Source organism: Dipodomys merriami, unplaced genomic scaffold (genome assembly GCF_024711535.1).
Source record: "Dipodomys merriami isolate MVZ:Mamm:240054 unplaced genomic scaffold, mDipMer1.0.p SCAF_6, whole genome shotgun sequence".
Lineage (NCBI taxonomy): Eukaryota > Metazoa > Chordata > Mammalia > Rodentia > Heteromyidae > Dipodomys > Dipodomys merriami.
The window spans coordinates 60,267,880-60,285,636 of NW_027206179.1; positions in this window are offsets into that span (position 1 = coordinate 60,267,880).

A 17,757-nucleotide genomic window follows, 5' to 3' on the forward strand; every position below is an offset into this window, starting at 1 on the left:
TAGCTGAAGAGCTGAGGGACAACTCCCAGGCCCAGAGTTCAAGACCCACAACCAACCAACCAAACAAACAAACAAACAAAAAGAACAAGTAGAGAAGGCAAATAGGGCTATAATAACATCTGTTGGTCCTTCACATTAAACTGACAATAGGATAGGGTGGCATTTAAAAAGTGTAGGATAGACTATCTTCCAAAAACAGAACTGTGTGACAGAGTGATATTTGGTGGAAGTGATATTTGCCAACCTTCTAAACCAGATCAAGGCAGGGAGGAATACCAGCCTCTTGACTTAAACGACCTGGAATTTTATTTCAAGCCAGTCTGGAAAAAACACTCTTCTAAGATAAAGGCAGGATCCAGGAGGTGGGATAGAATGGAACAAAGATCATATAGAATACACATCACCATCTATTGAAAGTGTGAGAACTGGCCATTGGTCAATGAACTAAGGTGAAAATCCTGACACAGCAAAATCAGCATAAAATAGTGAGAGCCAAGTCTCAACGCAGATTCCTCAGATTTAAGAAGTTAAAATCACTATTGGCTGAAGAGGCTTCAGATGGAGGGGGCTTAACCTCTCTGATCAATATCTATATTCTGTCCTCTCTGGAAACAACTCTTATTAATTGATGGTTATCAGAGTTAGAATGTAAACTATCATTTTACTGAAGGTTCTGGAAAAACTAAGAATCCAGGGAACATTCCTCAATACAGTAAAGGCTGTATATGACAAACTTACAGCCAGCATTATACATAATGTTGAAAAATGAAAGCCATTTCCTCTTAACTCAGGAATGAGACAAGGATGTCCACTCTCTCCACTTCTCTTCAATTTAGTATTAGAATGTCTAGCTACATCAATAAGACAAGATGCAAACATATAAGGGATCCAAATAGGGAAAGATGGAGTAAAACTCTCCCTCTTTGCAGATGACATGATCTTGTATTTAAAGAATCCCACAGACTCCAATCCCAAATTACCCAAGCTGATTCTAAACTTTGGCAAAGTAGCAGGGTATAAAATTAACACTCAAAAATCAATGGCTTGTCTGTATGTCAACAACGAGAATAGTGTGGCTGAAATCAGGAAAGCAACTCCATTTGTAATAGCCCCACAAAAAATATATATAGGAATTAACTTAACCAAAGAAGTGTAGGACATGATGAAAACTTTAAAAACCTGAAAAAGAAAATCAAAACAGAACTTAGAAAGTGGCAAAAACTCCCATGCTCCTGGATTGGAAAGATCAACATCGTGAAAATGGCAATACTTCACAAGGCTATCTACAAATTCAATGCGATACCTATCAATATTCCAATCTCACTCTTCAAGGAAATAGAAGAGGCAATCCAAAAATTCATATGGAACAATAAAAGACCCCGAATAGCAAAAACAATCCTGAACAGAAAGAACAATGCTGGAGGAATATCAATACCAAATTTCAAACTCTACTACAAAGCCATAGTAATCAAAACAGCTTGGTACTGGCACAAGAACAGACCTCAGGACCAATGGAATAGAATTGAGAACCCAGAAATGAACCCACAGATCTATAGCCATCTAATCTTCTATAAGGGAGCCTCTTCAGTAAATGGAGCTGCAAAATTGGTTTATCACTTGCAGAAAACTAAAGCTAGATCCTTATATATCACCCGGTACCAGAATCAACTCCAAATGGATCAAAGACCTTGGAATCAAAGCAGACACTCTGAAAACATTACAGGATGGAATAGGAGAAACCCTACGTCTCCTTGGCACAGGCCGAAATTTTCATAATAGAGACCCAGAAACACAACAAATCAAAGAAAGGTTGGACAAATAGGATTGCATGAAATTGCAGAGCTTCTGCATGGCAAAGGACATAGCTAGCAAGATCAATAGAAAGCCCACGGATTGGGAGAAGATCTTCACTAGCCATACAACGGACAAGGGTCTTATATCTAAAATATACCTGGAACTCAAAAAATTAAATCCTCCAACATCAAATCCTCAAAGAAACAACTGCCTAATAAATAAGTGGACTAAAGATATAAAGAGAAACTCTTCTGAAGAGGAAAGAAGGATGGCCAATAGACCCATGAAGAAATGCTCAACCTCCCTAGCCATGAAAGAAATGCAAATCAAAACAATGCTGAGATACCACCTCACCCCAGTTATAATGGCCATAATAAAGAACTCTAATAACAACAGATGCTGGAAGGGACGTGGACAGAAGGGAACCTTAATGCCTTGTTGGTGGGAGTGTAAACTTGTTCAACCACTTTGGAAAGTAGTATGGAGGTTCCTCCAAAGACTGCACCTAGAGCTCCCCTATGACCCAGCAATCCCACTTTGGGCGTTTACCCAAATGATCACCATAAAAGGCCATACTAAAGCTACCAGCACAACTATGTTTATTGCAGCATTATTTACCATAGCTAAGATATGGAACCAACCCAGATGCTCCTCAATCAATGAATGGATCAAGAAAATGTCATAAATATACACAATGGAATTCTATGCCTCCATCAGGAAGAATGACATTGCCCCATTTGTTAAAATGGAAAGACTTGCAAAAAATTATATTAAGTGAAGTATGTTTCTTTAAACATAGGTCCTATGGTTTCCCTTATTTGCAATAATTAGTATATGTCTCAGACAAGCAGAAACAGTCAGATAAGTTGATGTTAGGCAAAATGAACTCCAAGTTAAGGATTCAAATGTTTTTTTTTCTTTCTTGCTATTGTTTCTAACATATTTATAAGATGATTTCTTTGTTGCTTTGTATGTCCCTCCCCCATGGTATAACCCCTGCTTTCACTGTATTTAATGTTGGTGTAATTTGTGGAGGGGAAGACAAAAAACAAGTTGTTTAAATAGGGATACAGGTAGGCCCATTGCAACAATGAGATGTACAAGACGTTATGTTGAAAATGAACTTTACAACTTTGGGGGGAGGGAGTGAGGGGGATGGAGAAGGGGGGAGTAGGGGCAGGGGATGTGGGGAGGGGAGGGGGGAGATGGGAAGGGATGGGAAGGGGAAACATAGGAGAAGGCAACAATGCTTGATAATAAATATACTCATTATCTTACCCATGTAATTGTACCCCTCTGTATGGTATTTTCACAATTAAAATTAATTAATTAATTTTAAAAAAGAATGTAAACTATCATTTTAATATAATGCAGTCTAATTAACAATCTTTTATTTTGGATTACCCATGTAGACTTTTCCTCATCATCATGAATAACTGAAAGTTGCATCTCATTCTTCTCAAAACACTTAACTCTGTGGATTTTTTTTTTACTCTACCCATGATACAACTTCATAATAAGGACATGCTAAATTTGTATAGCTCTTACAGTATATGGCACACGGTCAGATAAAATATTTCTTATAACTTGATGCTCTGATAACCTGAAGTAAAAGGAAGAGTACTAGCCTTTGTTGAATACTGTGGATGTGTCAATATGTTGTCAAGAATTTTATAGAGATTAAGTCAATCAATTGTCACCAAAATCCAATGTGGACTGATATAATTATTTTCATTGTATAGATGACAGAATTCAGATAGAATGAACTGTCCTTGTCACAATCATACATTGAGGTACAGTAACCAGATCATTGTGAAAATACACACACATCATATACATAGACTCACATATAAGTTTGTGATTTGTTTTTTGGTCATACTGGGGTTTGAATTCAGGGCCTTCTACTAGCTAAAATGATATTCAGTCACTTAAACCACACTTCCTGCCCTGCTTTATACTAGTTATTTTTGAGATATGGTCTCTCAAACTTTTCTTCCTGGGCTAGATACTGATAATAGAGTGTATTTAATGCTAATGAAACATGTATTTTTAAATGATTAATCTGGGAGATTTTATGTTATATATATTTTACAATTAGTATTTCAAAAGCGAAAAGGAGACAGACATAAGATAGTAAGACAAGACATTTTCCTACTATGTTTATGATCTTCAAACTAATATTATTTTCATCATTTTGCCATATAAGCCTGTAGACATTCACAACTGAATTAAAATTTATAGTCTAAAAACTTAAGCTATATGTTCTCTTATTTTCTTCCCCACATCAAATGTTCTTTTTTGTAAAGTTTGTGTAGGTTTACCTGTCCTGGAATGCCAATTTCACAGTTACCTAAGGGTCCTGCTGAGCAATCAGAAAGCCATTCCATTCTAAGCCAAGTTGCATATTACATTCTCTTGGACTTGTGTCCTGCTTACTAAACCTGAAATAAGAAGAGAGAATTGGTATTTTATCCCTCTGACTCTCCCAGTTCCTGGTGCAACTTAAGTACTCAAAAACAGTTTTTAACAAACATCATCAAGCTACTCAAATCTAAAATTAGGGCTACAAAGAAAGTGATCAATGATGTAGGTAAAACTTGTAGTGTGAAAAGGTCCATTCTAGGTGTATCAGGGCTGGCAATACCTTAGGTACAAATTTAATGTCCTAAGTTGAAATGAGTTCTTTGTTTGGTAAATACACTACGACAAATTAGGAAAAGACACCATGGGCCAGGCTCTGGTGGCTCATACCTGGAATTCTAGCTGATGGAGAGGCTAAACATCAGAGAAATGTGGCTCAAAATCAGCAGAGGCAGAAAAGTCTGTGAGACATTTTGTCTCCAATGAACCAACAAAAAAAATCAGAAGTTAAAATGTCACTCAGGTAGCAGAATACCAGACTTGTTTGAAAAAGCTATGCAAGAGCACGAGGCCCTGAGTTTAAGCCCCAGTACTAGCATATAATAAAAACAAACATAAGCTGGGCACTAGCTGCTCATTCATCGTAGCTACTCAGGAAGCTGAGATCTGAGGATCGCAGTTCAAAGCCAGCCCAAGCAGGAAAGACTGTGAGACTCTTATTTCCAATTAATCACCATTAAAAGCTGGAAGTGGCACTGTGGCTCAAGTGGTAGAGTGCTAGCCTTGAGCTGAAGAGCTCAGGGACAGCGCTCAGGCTCAGAGTTCAAACCCTAGGACCAACCAAAGAAAAACAACAACAACAAAAAAAACCCACAAAAAAACAGCAACAACAAAAAAGCATAGGCACCAGGGTAAAATAACAGGAAACAGTTATGCGTTATGCATAATGCATAAGCCTGACTCCTAGTCTGAAGTTACTTATACAGTGATATTTACTAGTTATAACTCTGCATATATGAAATAAAAATAGCTTAAGTTTTCTTGCAATGTAACTCTTAAATCAATAGTTGTTTTTTTTTCCTATTTGCAGGGAAAGAAATAAATCTATAGTAAAGATGCTAATTAAAAATTCCTACGTGGCACATTAGAACCAAGGCTGGGATCAGGAGTACTGAAGGTTCCAATTAAGACCATGAAGCAATTGCCCTGCAATATCCAACCCACTCCTTCAAGCATCAATATGAAATTAAAGCAGGTTGCTGGGAGGCTGTGTGCTTTAATCTAATGCCATCTGCCCAGGGGTGTTCCCAACATGCTTATCTCATCTGAGCCTCTAGCAAAGGGTTGTTAAGAGGTGCTAATGACCACTTTATCCTATACTGACTCTGTTGAGATCCATTTGTGCCATCTCAGTGGGACAGCATGGCAACTAGTCTACTGCTTTGTGACATAAGTCAGGAGCAAAACTGCCATGGATTCATTGGTCATAAAGCTGTTTATTCAAAAGGACATTTACTGGGCTGTTACTTAAAGGAGGGCCATACTCTCCAGTGAATGCAAAGTCAAATTAGAATACTAAGAGGTTTAGAACCAAGGAGGAAAGAAATTGCCCTGGAAGTAAAAGGTGGAGAGTATTTTTGCTGGGGCGGTCAAGGAAAGCACCACAGAACCAGTGATATTTCTGTTGAGAAAAAGGAGCCTCATGTAAATGTGAGTTAAAAAATTACCTGTAGACAGGCACTCTGGCGTATGCCTGCAATTAAACTACTTAGGAGACTGAGATGGAGGCAGGAAAGTCCACTCTTATCTGCAATTAACCACCAAAAATCTGGAAGTGGAGCTCTGGTTCCAGTGCTAGAATGCTAGCCTTGAGCACAAATGCTCAGAGACAGACAGCACGTTGGCCCTGGGTTCAAGCCCAAGTACCAGAAAAAAGAAAAAGAAACCAAAAAGAAAATAAATAACGGTCTGTGTAGTGTTTCCTTGAGCCGATCCAATGAAGTATTTCTAGTTGGGTGGCCAAAACCATAGACATTTATTGCCTCACAGTTCTTGATGCTGGCAGTCTGAGATCAGGGTACAGGCACAATTAGTTCCTCTATGGAGTTGTGAGGAAAAAAAATCATAGTTTTGAGTTGTTGTTTTGTTTTGTACCAGTATTGAGGCTTAAACTCAGGAGCTGGGAGCTGTTTCTTAACTTTTCTTTGTTTCAGATTTTATTTTATGTTTATTGTCAATGTAGTGGTGATATACAGAAGAGTTACAGTTACATGAATCATCTAATGAATACAATTATTTTTGAACCATATCTCCTCTTCCCTCACTCTCAGTTTTTCCTTTCCATCCTTACCCACAAGATGTGCAGTCCATTTTCTACGTAGTGTCTGGTGAGTACTACTATTGTATTTCTTCACGCTTTGTTCCACCTTTTCTTGTCCCTCCAAAATACAAACAAATTAATGAGACAAACAGAAAAAAGCAAAAACAGCAATAACAACAACTAAAAAAGTTTTGTTTCCTCTTCTTGGGGTTCATTTCATAAAATATTATTTTATATGATCATATGTACAAACCTATTGAGCTTTTGTCAACAACTCTTATGCATACCCTTCTTTGGCTTCAGTGTGTGTATGTCTAGGCACTTATATAATTTACCATGTATGTGTATGTGTGTGTGTGTGTGTGTGTGTGTGTGTGTATTCATCATTCAGTGTGTTTACATATAGATTTATGGGCACATTCTAGATACCATAAATGAAAAAAACATGCGACTTGTGTTTTGTTAGTTCTGGCTTGCTTAATATAATTTTTTCTAAGTCTTTCCATTTCCTTATGAATGGCTCAATATCATTTTTTTCTGAGGGATGAGAATTCCATTATGTGTATATATCATATTTCCTTGATTCATTCATCCTCTGTGGGACATGTAGGTTGATTCTGTATCTTGGCTGTGGTAAACAATGCTTCTTCATGGTTGGGCTAGTTGTGTTAGTGTGGCATTATTTGTGTTCTATTGGATAAATACCCAAGAGTGTGATTGCTGGGTCATAGGGTAGCTCTATGTTTAGCCTTTTAAGGAACCTCCATACTTCTTTCCAAAGTGGTTTAACTTTTTCACTTAAGGCTGGTGATCTACTATTTGAGTCATAGCCAGCTCCATTTCCAACTTTTTTCTGGATAGTTAAAGATACTGTAAAGATCTCAGTAACTTTCCTGCCCAAGGATGGTTTTTGAACTGTGATCCTCAGATCTCAGCTTCCTGAGTTAGCCACTGAGGGCTATAACTATTGTGTCACCAGCACCTGACTAAAACAAACTCATTTATTTCTTTATGACATGATTTTTCAGAGACTGTGATATGGTGATGAATTCTGTCAATATACAAAGATAAGAAAGAATATATAGAGCCTTCCTAACATTTCACTACAGTGAATGCTTCCTTTCTCCAGTGACCATTTATTAAAAAAATTTTGGAGATATATGAGTACAGTCAGGAAATATATATTCTATCTGGCCTTCTGGCATATCTCTGAGCTTCAATTTTCTTATTTGTAGAGCTGGATATTTATAGCGTTTCTCAGGTTTAGAATCTGTAAAGTGAAGATAACAATGACTTGAAGTGATCATTAAACCATTGTGTACATAGAGTGGCATCTTGAGCAGCAAGAGGGAGTTATGAATGTACTGGCTAGCAGGAAAGATCAGGGAGAGTCATCATTTGGGAAATCAGGTTGGATGAGAACAGACCTCTGGTCAGCATCTGTAGTCCAGTGGAAGTGCCACAGCCCTTCCCCCACTTTCCCCCGGGGCTTGGCTTCTCCCTCTTTCCTCCTGTTCCTACTTGTCTATTCATTTGCCCAATATTTACTAAACACATTAGTAGTCTTCATAAGTTACTTGTATTTAATCTGCCCTCCCTTTCCTCTATCTATCATAAGTACTCATTGTCTCACATACATAGGCATTTGTATATATATTAATTTCCACTCTTATTGGATGCAATTACTAAATGAGATTGTGAGTCTTCCCTAAGAAATTGCCAATTAATAGTCCATGGTTCTCCAATTTTCACTGTGCACAATGTTATATATTTATATTTATGCTTATATATACTTATATATACATACACACACACACATATATATATATATATATATATATATATATATATATATATATAAAATTCATCAAATACAATTCTGCAACTTGGAGAATCTCTGTACCAGCAATCTAACTTATCCTTGTGATACGTATGCATTTACAACTAAACATAGCATGTGGAGAATTACTTAAATACATGTTTCATTTTTAAAAATTATTGTTTCATGCACAATTGTGAAATGATTCCTAGGGGTTCAGGTATGCAAATAAGCCATTAAATGTTAGGTAAGCTTTAATTCCAAAGAGTCGAGCCTACCTCTAACCAGAATAGGGCTATCATGGCAACAAGAAATGACAGATAATGTGAAATAGGCTGACACCACCCCTACACATTTACAGAAATCATGTTTGAGATTGGGAGCTGATGGATTTGGATACATTAGTTCATTTTGTTATTGTGCCCTTCCTGAAGTAGTCTTAAAATTATTTAATGAAATTCAGGAGGAAAGTTTACATCTATTTTAACCTCAAATTAATGTCATTTTTAGATTAAAGAATGACTGAATTATTAAATTGAAAATCACCAGTCTCTTTGGGCAATTTTCTGTAAAGATTGTGTCTCTAAATCTCCAGTATGGTGCTGTTTGACATAAATTATTAATTTGTCAGGTTGATGCATTGCATTAAGGGTGAAAATAAATTCTTTGGGAGAACATTCATTTTTGTCAACATTAAGAAATGATTTTCATCTCTTTGGATAATGTCTTGTCAATGAGGTCTTACCTCATAAACACAGTAAATGGTAGCTTTGTGATCTAATAAACTATTTCCTGCTTTATGATTGAGGGAAGATATTATAGTAATTAAACAAAACTATGAAACCTATAACAGTTTTCCATGAAAACCTTGCATGTCTACCAATGAATAAAAATGAAACAAAACAAACAAGAAACAAGTTCTTAAAGTCTCTAGCAGTCTGCACATAGCCCTTGTCTACCCAATCAACATGCCCTATACATGCCCAGACCTTTCCAGTTTTTCCATTTCTCAGTTCACAAAACCAATTTCACATCTCCTCCAATCAAGTTTACCAATGTTTTCATTCTCTTTCTTTTTCCCTCTCCCTCTCCCTCCTCCTCCTCTTTCTTTCTATTTGTATCTGTGTTGTAACTGGGCCTTGAATTCAGAGTCTGGCTCTGCCCTTAGCTTTTTTGCTCAAGGCTAGGGCTCTACAACCTAACTTACTCATCCACTTAAAGGTTTTTAGGTGGTTATTTGGAGATAAGAGTCTCACAGACTGTCCTGCCTGAGCTGGCTCCAAACTGTCATCCTTAGATGGCAGACTCCTGAATGGCTAGGATTACAGGTGGGAGCCACATATGTCCACCTTCATTCTCCTGAGCACTTAGAACTCCTCATATGTACTTCGTTGCAAGCATATTGGTCATCCAGGAAATGTACAACATACCCAAAAAATAATCAAATCAATCCCTCTTGTGGGCATAACAGCATCAATATGCTAGAAAGAGCATTGACCCCATAGTCTGAAGAGTCTGGATCAACGTCAAAGTCAGCTAAGTACTGTCTATGTAAATTCACTTCACTTTCTAGGCCACAGGTCTACCTTAGAATTTCCTAAATCATGGTATATGTTTGGCTTTGGGTGAACAAGTGAATAAGTGAAATTTTTCACCATATAATCTCTCCCATGTTCCTCCATCTCCCTTTCTTCTTCATGTTTTTCTATTTTCATGACATTTTCTTAATAATGTTTCCTGTCTTGCTCACTTATACTCCCAGTGTTGTAAGCCATTTTCTTCCCTGTGACTTTTCGCTTGCAATCATTTCTCTTGATTTCCCTAGTTAACTCATATAGTACAGTCTCCCTCTCCATGTCTCCTTTATCAGAATATCCCTGATTCAGGGGAGAGTCTCTCCTCTACATTTTCAAAGTCAAGTGTTTCTTCTCATTTAAAACCTAGCATAGGGGCTGGGAAGGTGGCTCAGTGGTAGAGTGCTTTGCATGCATGAGGCCCTGGGTTCGAATCCTCAGCACCACATAAGCAGAAAAAGCTGGAAGTGGCACTGTGGCTCAAATGGTAGAGTGTTAGCCTTGAGCTAAAGAGCTGAGGGTACAGAGCCCAGGCACAGAGTTCAGGCCCCAGGTCCAACAAAAAACAAAACAAAACAAAAAAACCCAACCAAACAAACAAACGAAAAACCTAGCATATGCTAGCTACTAAGGAAGCTGAGATCCGAGGATTGCAATTTGAAGCCAAACTGGGCAGGAAAATCCACAAGACTCTTATCTCCAATTAACCACCAAAAAACTAGATGTGGTGCTGTGGCTTAAAATGGTAGAGTACTCACCTTGAGCCAAAAAGCCCAGGGACAGTGCCCAGGCCCTGAGTTCAAGCCCCACAACTGACAAAAACAAAAAACAAAAAAAAATCCCCACAGAAACCTAATACAACCTTCACACTTGTCTATCGTAAGTGTGAAGTTAACAATAAATGATTGAAGGGGTGATGGTGAATTAATCTGCAAAGGATGTATATTCTCAGTAATTTTGGCAAAGAAACATGTTGAATAACTGCAGTTCACTTAGAAACAGGTGTGATGTCTCCACCCAACCATTTCTTAATGTATTATGGTAATTACTTCTCTGGAAAATACTACATTGCCATAGAAACATTGTTTCCAAATACATATTTATAGTTTGATTGATGGCAAATGTTAACTATAAAGTCATTTCCATGGCATTGTCGTGAGCTTTGAACACAGAGAGTGATAAGGAATAGAATTCAGTTTCCAAAATTGCCCCTTTGGAATTGAAAGACTTTACAATACAGTAAGAAATTTTCCCCCAAATGCTGTCTTTTAAGGTGAATAGAGCTTACATTTTCCCCAGATGCACTTAATGAAAAGTAAGAGAACTGGCTAAAATAGAACACTGAGATAAAGCAGGACTCAAAAAATAACCACATGAAGAAAAAAAATGAACTAGAGCAATTCTATCTTCCTCATCTGTAAAGAGCAGATTTTCATTTCACAAAGAAATATTCGAAGTGGGGTAAAGCCCTGATAAATTACAGTGTAAATAATCACCAAATTCTGGGTTTGGGATATGTATTTTATTTATTTATTCATTCATTCATTAGGTACTAGAGATTGAACACTGAGCTACATATATGCTAAGCAAGCTCTTTATCACTGACCTATGTTTCCAGCCCACAACACAATTCTAGCTTTTACTCAGTGTTTGTTGTTGTTTTATGCCAGTCATGGGGCTTGAACTCAGGGCCTGGATGATTTCCAAGAGCCCTTTTGTTCAAGGCTAGTGCTTTTCCACTTTGAGCCATAGTGCCACTTCCAGCTTTCTGGTGGTTCATTGGAAATAAGAGTCTCACAGAATTTCCTGCCCAGCCAGCTTTGAACTGCAATCCTCAGATCTCAACCTCCTGAATAGCTAGGATTACAGGTGTCAGCCAACAGCTCCTGGCTGCTCTTATGTTTTTAATAGTCAATTCTGAGAATCTGCTTCATCTGCTTTTAAAGGATCTGGAATCTTTCCCCTTCCATACATTTATGGACAGGTAGAGCTGTCCTGGCTGAGTTTTTCTTTCACAAACCTGGGAAAGGATAGGACCTGGAAGCAGATAGGCTTTTATCCACCCCTTCACAACTTTCTTTGTTCTCTCTAACCAGTGAGAATATATCTATCTCATTAAAACCTTGGAATTTGTTTTCCAAGGGTTGTTTCTAAGGGTGGGGCTTAAATCAAGACAGCCATACAAAACCACTGAATTCAAGAAAACCAACATAAATTCACACCTTGAACATGGTAGGATAGAATCAAAGTTTAAAATTAATGTCTTCTTTTCAAAAGGCAACAGGGGGGAAATAGAATAATCTTTTTGAAAGAAGTCAAGGGAGAAAATCTCTCTAAATAACAAGATTGAATGATGATTAAAGTTCTGATTCAAATACTAACATTTCATATGTACCAATCTTTCATAATGACAAAGAACTTCCTTCCCTGTCCTTTATCCCAGTTCGTCCAAGTTACCACATTATGAAATGATCCCCAGTTCTTAGTAATGAAATGTTTTTTAAAAATATTTCCTCATATGTTATCCCTCAGCTAAAATGTGTTTTCTTTGTCTGCCTCTTTTCTCCTATTAAATCTAATCACATGGCTATTGCCCAAGGAAGAAAAGTAAATGAGCCATATAAAGGTAAGAAGTTCACAAGACAGAGAAAATGAGGACATGGCACCTGAGGTTGGCTTTATTAGGCTGATTTCAAGAGAAAAAAAAATTTTGGAAGCCACAAGGGAGGAAAGAAACATATCTTGAATCTCACCAGTGTCACACCTAAACGTACCTAGATTCTAGAAGAGGCAGTAATGGGAAAAAAGACTTCCAAGGCATAACACCTGAATCATAAGCAAAATCAAAGGGGACCAGTTGCCCATTTTCTCTTTAGAAACTTTCCAGCAGTGTTCCCTTACCCTAGTATGGCAGGTGTGGGAGAATAATAAAATGGTGAGGTGAAAGAGAGAGGCATCTACATCCATTGTTCAGTTATTATTTTATAAGACTGTGTACCTGGGATTAGGGGAGTGTGGCTGAGAATTGATATCCAACTTAATCTGTCAAAGAGTCATTGAAATGAGGGATGCGATGATCCATTAACAGTGAAGTGAGAGCCTAGGCAGAGACAGACTAGCACATTCCACTTCCAAGTCCAGAGCTCTGCAAGTGAGATGAACTCATAGCAAAGACTGGGGTGCACAGACCAAGAAAGGACTGAATTTCCACAAACATTCTAAAGAGCTGCACAGCAAAACTATTTTAGCTGAAGTCACTTTTACATAGGGTAAAAAAACATGCCTTTGTCTCCCAAGTATCAAGAGGGTATAGATTTCAAGGTACACTGACCAGAGATACTTAATCAACAGAGACAAATAAGGATGAAAGCAATGTCCAGACACCCATCATTTAGAAGGAAATCAACCCACAGAGGAAGAGAGTATGGACATCTATGACTTCCTATTAATGCCATGAAGTCATTGAAAATGAAGACCAGACAACTGGGTAAAGCAAATGCTTATAGCAAAAGAAGTCAGCCACCATCACCAAGATTAAAGACCAGCAGAGGAACAGGGAAGTTGAATCATGGAAAAGAGAAGGCTCAAGTATACCCTGACTGGAGGCTATTGATCTGGGAAAGTTATGGGTGGGCTAACAAGAAATGGAGCACTCATAGGATTGGTAAAGAATATCCTTATTTGGTTTTCTCTGTTTGTTGTGAGGTAAAAGTGGGCACAGAGACTAGGAGAGCTGTCATTATTAATCAAGTCCTGGCCATTTTGGATCAATTGTAACAGAGCTATTGTTAGGGTCCTAGATTGCCACTAGAGATAGAAATCTGGCTTTCCTGTGAATCTGATTCTTAGCAGGCTGACTTCTGGGGATGTTTATTGTAGATAAGAGGTTAGTTTCCTAGCTAGGTTGCTGGAGTTTCGTCTCAGAGTTCTTTGTTAACATATGGACTGGCCAGTGTCATGCGGTTTCTCAGCACACACAACCATCCTGCCATCTAGATGAGATATTGGGGAAAAAAAGATGGCAATTTAAACCCAACAGAAGAGCCATCACTCTTGAAAACTTCAAATTTCGCATTGACTGAATATCAGAGACTGAGTTAGGTAGCAAAAGACATTGTAACCTGGAAGAAAGGAATTGATCACTAACATTGTTTTAATTTTTTTCAGTTTGTTTCTGCTAGGAACAGAATTAAAGAGTCCAAAGCAAGATGAAACTAACTTGCATCCCCAATTTGTAATAGGCACTCTATAATTAGACATCATTTTGAAAAGGAAGAATCTGACATTATAAAATATTCAGAATGATGATAACTATTAAAATGATACATTTTAAGATGCTGCTTTCTAGAAAACTGGTCAGATTCACTCAGGACACTTGATCAAGATGAGTTATAGCAATCTGAGGGCTAACTCGATGAACACACACCAAATGGTCCTAGAGGTTGATAATGTGAGAAAACACTTGCTCATCACTAAGAGAATTTGTTTCTAAATTTTCAATATTAGAAAAGTTCATGTATTATAATGTCCATTTTCTTGCAAGAATATACACATTGAAAATGAGAGGTCTCAATTTTGACCCAGGTGACAGTCATCACATATTTCATTCCTAGATTGTAAAAAAAAAGTTAGAAAGTTATTTTAAATTTTTTTCATAATTTCAGGCCAGATCATCTAAGCAGGCTGTTCTAGACAGGTATTGTCAGTGACCAAGGCCCACACATAGCCAGAAGTCCCACAACAGAACCGCTGTAACTCTGCCTTTTCATAACCATTGGAAATATCCAGCTTTTGGAGCAGAGGTTATGTAAGAATAAAAGAATATTTTGTTCTTGGCATGCTGAGGTTAGTTTGAAAATAAAATGAGATCTCATAAGGCACCTTTGTCTTCCGGAACTCAAAATCACTTTTTACTAAGAACAAATGGTAATACTAATTAAATATCAAGCAATGAATGCTTACTCTGAAGACATCACTGGAATTCTAATTCATTAGAGCTTCTCTTAAGCCATCTTCTGGCTTGGCAGCCACATTCTTTAATGTTTGAATGCTACCTTTAAAAAAAGCTATGTCTTATAAATTCCATACTTATATAACAATAGCATAGCAGAATAATTTAAAGGCTTTTTTCCATTTGATAATTGCACTATTGCTCTTGAAAATAATGATTCTCAATTATTCCAGTGTGAGATACATTCATTTTATTACATTACCTGAATTTGTGTAGATATTACAGGGCTTTATTGCAGCCCCCTGGTAAAGACACAAAATGGTCCTATTTTTCTCAATTATGCTTTTTCATTTGACTTTGCACATATAATGACATTTTACATGTTCTCTTATTCACTGAAATATAAACATCAAGGTGTTGCTCTTAAACATAATATATTTTATATTTGCTTTTGCGACTGCTAGCTTTTCTTTTAGTGTATCAAAGATACAGGCAGGTAATTAATATAAATAGTATTTGATAAGTTATTTATCTACTACTTTAAAATAAATTCACCTGTCACTTCATTAAGTGGCAATCAAGCCAAGCTGATGCTAGTCCCTGCCTCTCATTGCCATTCTAGTGAGAACCCCTTTGTCCACATCAATTGCCCATTCTCTTCCCCTTTGCCCTCTTACTTTATTCAGTTAGCTGCTCTCTAGAAGCACAAGTAATGAAACTAGAATCTCTAATCACACTCAATACTCTCCATACATACTTCTTCTGTGATAATGGATATACAAGTATTAGTCATTAACAAAATTTTAACGTTACCACCAATAGCAGGTATGTCTTGATGCGATCACAGTAGAAAGCAGGTAATGTGGCTCTCCTCCAAACAGACTGCTAGTTAGGGATATTAATCATCTCCCCACAACAATGTCCTGAGGACTTGGCCATCTGCCTATGGTGCACTGGAAAGTGGTAGAACCTTTGAGAGACAAGCAATAGTGAAAGCATGTCTTTGAAGGGGATATCAGAATCCTTCCCTCTTCCTCCATTCACAGTCTCTTTGTTTCCCAACAGCCATACAAGCAACAGGATTCTTTTACCATATGTTCCTGCTGTGGTATAATATACTGCTGCAGACCCAAAGCAACAGAACCAAGCACCAACTGAAAATAGAAACATGTGAAACTTTGGGGAAATGATCTTGATTCGATGTCATTTCAAGCATGGTGAGCAAAGAATTGAATAAAATACAGATGAGTAATGAGAGAAGCAAAGCTCTGAGGTCCCGAGGAGTGGTGTCTGGGAAAATTTAAAGTTGATTTATGTGTTGAGAAGAGGGTCAGAAAATGCCCCTCTGATAGGAGAGGTGCTTTATGATGGATGATATTACATTCTAATTTTTCAGCTTCACATATCCATTCCCATAATGCATGTTGTTATGGTATTAATGATATGTCGTATATAAACATGAGGCCTTCATTAGTGTTTTCTCCTCAAAGTTTATTTAGGGATATCTAAGTGCAGTACTACATATGTGTCTTATTTTTTTCTGAGCAAGTATCCTTGTTGTCAGATAGACCAAAGGACATCTATCAGTACTTTTTGATGATCATAAGGCAGAGATTTAGAAGGGACCTTAGAATGGTCCTCAGGCAGGGGCAGACCTGTCGGCTTGTCTTACAGGTGGCTCTGGAAGCAACAAAACCTACTATGTCTACCTGCCTCAAAACCGTGGGCCAACATGAACCTTTTGCCTTACTAATTTGATTTTTAATGTATTTTGTCTCAGGGATAGACAGTCACCAACACAGTGAGTAACTCTGGAATCTAGCATGTTCCCATTTTTCTGGTTGTGTGAATGCCCTCCTGTCATTGAGCTGCATGTGAGGGTGGAAGAGAGAATGTGAATGACAGTAGCTTTAACAATTGACTGCTGGCCAGGATGGTTTCCATTTCATGCTGGCCAGGACTGTCCCTATTTCATCACCTAGTAGTCTGAACAATCTGTGAAGGAAAGTGAAGAAACATCAATGAACATATGACTGGATAATGAACACTTGTACCACATAGGGTAAGTTGTGTTTTTGCTTTTTGAAAAAATCTGTAAGGCCTCTGTTTCCACTTCAAAATTATTTAAAAAAAAAAAGCATCTCTATGCCTGACACAACATGAATATATCTTGTGTTTTAAAATGGACTATTATGTTATAAAAATGTGTATATGTATAGACTTTGAAGATGAAAAGTGATCTTCTTTGGATTAAGGAAAAGAAAACAGGAGAAAGATTTGCTAAACAAAATTTGAACAAAGGTGCCCAGAAAAATTCTATTATAAATTCCTTCATAAAATATTCTTCTTATGACATTACATGCTATAAATTCATTACGTGAAAATAATCATTATTTCACGAATTAATTGATATAATTTCATTATCTGGGGAAAAAATCATAATCTAAGCAGGAAAAATAAGCAAGCCCTTTGAAGGGAGGAAAAAGGGGTGGTCAGACTGGAGGAAATGTAGCCTGTGTGGGAGATTATAAGATAGAGAAGATAATTTATTTTGTTGTTGATGCTATTTTTCTTCTCAAAATTAGAATGCTAAAGGATAATAAATAAGTAGAGAAAATCCACTAATAACTATGGTATCTATCTGAAAAGACTAATTAGAGTTGTTTTTGTTTTTAGTACCCTGAATTATCTTTTATTTCAAGAATGAATTGTTCATTTAATGAGCTAAGTAGATTCGTGTCCCAGCTTCTTTAATGTGTTTAAGTATTTTAGTATAGTTTCACTGTTGTTTTATATATTATATATATTTATATATTATAAATGCATTATACATTATATCTACATCTCTTTTTCTTCCCTCTATTTTCAAAATCCCTAAATGTATTCTGAGGCTTTCTAATTCTGTCAATCATCTTTTAAATGGCAAGCATGATATAAT